At 50.0% G+C, this 5,024-nt stretch overlaps 1 pseudogene; it reads right to left on the bottom strand.

Annotated features, from left to right (window-relative positions):
• Positions 1 to 98: 98 nt before the first annotated feature.
• LOC103275312 lies at positions 99 to 631 on the bottom strand (annotated as a pseudogene).
• Between the last annotated feature and the right edge of the window lie 4,393 nt (positions 632 to 5,024).

Below are 5,024 nucleotides of genomic sequence, written 5' to 3'. Positions count from 1 at the left end.
GAGCCCAGCAGGTCGAGGCTGCGGTGGCCGGGAGCGGCCATTGCACTCCAGTCTGGGGGACAGAGTGAGACTCCAACTCAAAAAAATATATATTTATTTTTATTTTTAATGTCCATAGTGTGTAATATAAGAGCCAACTTCCTCCTGGACTCAATTTTACAAATTCTCATTTGGCTGGTGAGGCCAATAGGAATACTTCTTCTTGTCTAATTTGGCTTCTGAGAAGATTTCATTCAAGTCCTCGATGGTCATCTGATCAAATGGAATTATATTCCTCATCTTCTCCATCTGTTTATCATATTCTCCAATCCTGGCCTTTGAAAGAGACAAACTCAGCACAATTTTCCGTATCTTCTTTTTCTTCGGCATCCACTTGGGCTGCATATTTATCCTCTGGCACAGGGCATTAAACTTTTTCCTCAAAGTCATCAACCAATCCTGCCTTGGTGACATTGGCCTTGTAGTAAGCCTAGTCGACAGCTGGTGGATTTTCAGACAAAGCAGCCAACCTGGAGGTGAGCGTATCATTCTAGGATTTCAGGGAATTAACAATGGTCTTTTGGTTTCGAGGTATGATCTCCCCAAAAGCCACCCAGTCGATGGCTTTTAGAGCAAGTTTTCGCCCAGCCATCTTGGGATCCTTCACTCACCCTGGTGGCCCACGGATGACTCTTCTAATAGGCAATCTTTGCTGCCATTTCGCACTGGCCTGATCGAGACTTTCTCCCAGCTGCTCCGTAATCTGAACCGCTTTCCACTCAATTCTTCCTTCCTTCTCTCCTATTACAGGTCTAAGCTCTCTGTACTCTGCTCCTTTCCCCTTTAGTCTTCACAAGTATTTTCTCCAACACATCTCTTGCGCATCTAATTCTGTCTTTGCATCTGCACCTCAGAGGAGTGGAACTGACAGTTTAGTACACTCATAGTTTGAGTCCAGCAGTACTGGAAAGTTGATCTTCATGGTAGGCTATAGAGACCTGTGAATGAAATCATTTGTGCAGTGTTGGGAAGGTTGGAGAAGGATGCAAAAATCAGAGAAAAGGAACATGAGATCATCAGCAAATACATTGAGCTGGGTAACTTATAACACATGCTCACTTTTGGGGGAATGAGACTTGGATGGAGCTGAATCTTAATTCCAACTCCTTGGTCTCTTTGGGCAAGTCACTTGGGCTTAATCTCCTCATTTACAAAATGGGAATAATGTTGCTTACCTTGCTGGGTTGTTGTAGAAATGAAGAGGATTGGCTGGGTGTGGTGGCTCACACTTGTAATCCCAGCAATCTGGGAGGCCGAGGTGCGAGGACTGCTTGAGCCTAGGATTTCGAGACCAGCGTGGACAATATAGCGAGACAGTGTCTTTACAAAAAATAAAAAAATTAAGCTGGGCATGGTGGCACACACTTGTAGTCCCTGTTATTTGGGAGGTTGAGATAGGAAGATCTTGAAGATCACTTGAAGCCAAGAGATCAAGGCTGTGGTGAACTGGGATTGTGCCACTGCACTCTGGCCGGGGTGACAGAATGAGACCCCAACTCAGAAAACAAACAAAAAAGGGTAATGCATGTAACACACTGGCAGAGGTGCTTTCAACTCAGAGAAGCTATTGTTAATGATTAGTATTTCCTTTTAGGATAAGAATGCCTTCCTCTTGCTTGAAGCCAAGAAGAGACTGGTCAAAAAGAAAGGCACTGAATCCATTGTAGGAAGAGTCTTGGGAGCTTGGCCCCCTCTGGTGACGGGTCCCTGGGAAAGGTGAGGGTTCAGGTCACCCAGGTGGGTGGGTCAGCTGTTCCACTCTGCCCGTAACTGTTTTTTGCTGGGGGCCTGTGTGGCATGATAATCCTGGGGGTGGGGGCAGAGGTGGGAGTGGGAAGGGGAGGGGTAAGCACTTCAGAATTTAAGGTGGTTTCTGGGCAGTAGCTTTAGACAGGTTGAGAAAGAGGCCCAAATTGGAGCCTGGAAGCAGAGTTAGGGCAGAGACCTAGAAGACCAGGACCCTCTGGGCTTCTCCCCTTTCCTTTGTTCATGGCCCTCAGCTGTGAGAGAAGTTAACGGCTGGCTCTATCCCCCTGTGCCTGGGGAACCCGGGTTGTCCTGGATGGAGTAACTTCTAAAGAGGACCCCTAGTCTTTTCAGGGGTCAGGCAATAGTGTAGGACTTGGCTTCACATGGGAATCACAGCAGACCCAGTGAAAAAGGAGAAATTCCAAACAGTCTGGGTGTCCAGCACTGAGAATGCCCCTGCTCCCACCCCTGGCAACCAGAGCCTGTAGTTACCCTCCAGCTGGGGCTGGTGTGTCCAGTACAAAGCAGGTCCCACCAGGGCCAGCTGGATACAACAACTCTTTGCCATCTCCTTGGCAGCTTTTTTTTGTTGTTGGAGTCTCACTCCGTCACCCAGGTTGAAGTGCCGTGGCACACTCACGGCCACCCCAGCGTCGACCTGCTGGGCTCCGGCGATCCTTCCGCCTCAGCTTTCCAAGTAGCCAGAACCACAGGCTCGTGCTACTACCATGCCTGGCTAATTATTTTATTTATTTATTTATTTATTTATTTATTTATATTTTTTGAGTTGGAGTCTCACTCTGTCTCCCAGACTGGAGTGCAGTGGCTGCTTCCGGCCACCGCAGCCTCGACCTGCTGGGCTCCGGCGATCCTTCCGCCTCAGCCTTCTGAGTAGCTGGAACTACAGGCGTGCACTACCATGCCTGGCTAATTTTTTATTTATTGTAGAGACGAGGTCTCACCAAGTTGCTCGGGCTGGTCTCGAACCCGCAGCCTCAGGCCATCCACTCACCTCGGCTTCCCAAAATGCAGGGATCACAGGTTGAGCCACCAAGCCCAGCCAGCAGCTTCTTTTAAAGAAGACCATTTTTGCCCAGCGTGGTGTCTCGTGCCCATAATCCCAGCTAATCTGGAGGCTGAGGCAGGAGGATCACTTGAGGCCCGAAGTTCAGCTTGAGTGAGCTATGATCACACACCTGCACTCCAGCGAGACTCAACTCTAAAACATATATATAGAGAGAAGTCCATTTTCCTGGAAGTTAGAGTAGATGACAAATGAAGTTGTTTAGGAGATGGCTGCAGGGGGAAAATGACCTAATAGACAGCAGTTTGTGGTACCATCCCTCGCCTCTCCTTTTCCCTCAAACTCTCCTCTCAACACCCAGTTGTGGCTATCAGGGTCCTCTTTGATCCAGCACCCCTTTTCTGCCTGGAGGAGAGTGGCCGATAAATTAACCACATCAAGGGACTTAACCTGCCTCTCACTCCTCAGGGCACTGACTGGTAAAAGTCAGCTAGTTGTGCTGAACTGGATTCTTTGCAAATGAAGGAATGACAGAACTGAGGAAAGAGAACATTTGCAAATGCCCCTAACTACAACCCCATCTGCCCCTCATCTAACTTCACTTTATTCCCTCTTCTTTCTCCCTCCACCTTTGACAAGCCCTCCTCCTTTCCTCCGTCCCTCCCTCCTATTTGACTTGCTTGGACACTTTGGGCAGGTTCCTTTCCCTCTCTGTGTCATTTCCATGCCTGTAAAACAGGGTAACACTGATGATTGGGCTGTTGTGAGGATTAAATGAGATGAGTTAAGAACAGCTGGACCTGGCAGTCTCTGGGTTCTCAGAGTTCCCTGCTGCAGGCCCTTGTGACGGGGGCTGATTAGTTGCTGTAGGTCTGGAGCTGCTACAGGTCCTAGACAAGGAAGAAAAAGCCAGGGGGAGGATGCGGATGGGGGTTCCTGAGGGGCTGGAAGCTCAGACAAGGATGACTCACTGGTAGAGGACATGAACTCGGGGGTCAATGGGGCTCTGTCTAGAGGCAGCAGGGGTCTCCAGCACTGGGCTGGAGTCGGTGTTCTGGTTTCTCCCTCATCCCCACAGACCTCTGAGGGATCAGGTGTTCAACCAGCACCTCAAAGAATATCCATCCAGCCAGGCCTTTTCTTTTTTTTTTTTTGTCTTCAGGAATCTCCCCAGAAATCTACATACTAGGAGTCCTTATTTGCACAATAGAGTGGAGAAAGCAGAAGTTCAGGCAGCTGGCGAGGTGTAGATCTGGGACTTATCAGTCTGGGTGAAGCCCCGGAGCCAAGGGGACCTTGAAGAAGGGCATCTGACCCAGACAGGGGATCAGGGAAAGCCTCTGGGAAGGAACCCGACCTCATGAGGCGTGGCAGAGTGCCTACAGAAGCCCGTCCCCCAAATTTTGAGAATGGGATCAGTTGCCTCCCCAAAGTTCAACCAATAGCAGCTGGGCGCAGTGGCTCAGCCTGTAAATAATCCCAGCACTTTGGGAGGCTGAGGCGAGAGGATTGCCTGAGCCCAGGTGTCCAAGACTAGCCTGGGCAACTTGGTGAGACCTCGTCTGTACAATGAATTGCAACGCCCCCCCCAAAAAAACTAGCTGGGTGTGGTGGCGCGCATCTGTAGTTCCAGCTACTTGGAAGGCTGAGGCGGAAGGATCGCCTAAACCCAGCAGGTCGAGGCTGCGGTGGCGGTGAGCATGCCACTGCACTCCAGCCTGGGTGACAGGAGTGAAACTCCAACTAAAAGAAAAAAATTCAAAAAAACAAAATTCAACCAATAGCAAAGCTATAATAGGTTCAGGTGGCACCTCCAAGGAGCCCCCCCTCTTCTTCACTCCCTTGGGCCCCACCTCTTATCACAACCTCAGGTCCCTAAAGTATAGCAGTTCCCACGGGGAGTGTAGGGAATGGGACTAACTGGCTTCGCATCACTCCCATGGGCACGGCAGGCCCAGCCCTGTTCTCCATCCCTGGCTGGGCCTGGGATCTCTGGAGAGCAGTGGGGAACAGGCCACACTGAGGCCGTATCTTCACGCCTCTGACTGTTGCTCTCAACTTTCTCTGGACCTAAGCAAGAGCCCGCCACTTCCTTACCTTCCCTCCTTGTAGTGCTCAGTGCCAGAGAAATAACCTCCCCTTGCTTGCACAACGATCCCCTTTTCATTTGAAAATGCTCTGCCTAAGAGGGGGAGAAGCCTATATGTCCTTC

Source organism: Carlito syrichta, unplaced genomic scaffold (genome assembly GCF_000164805.1).
Source record: "Carlito syrichta isolate Samal-C Ts95f unplaced genomic scaffold, Tarsius_syrichta-2.0.1 Scaffold315401, whole genome shotgun sequence".
NCBI lineage: Eukaryota > Metazoa > Chordata > Mammalia > Primates > Tarsiidae > Carlito > Carlito syrichta.
Note: the sequence above shows the minus strand (reverse complement) of the source record. Positions and strands in the feature narration are given on the sequence as shown.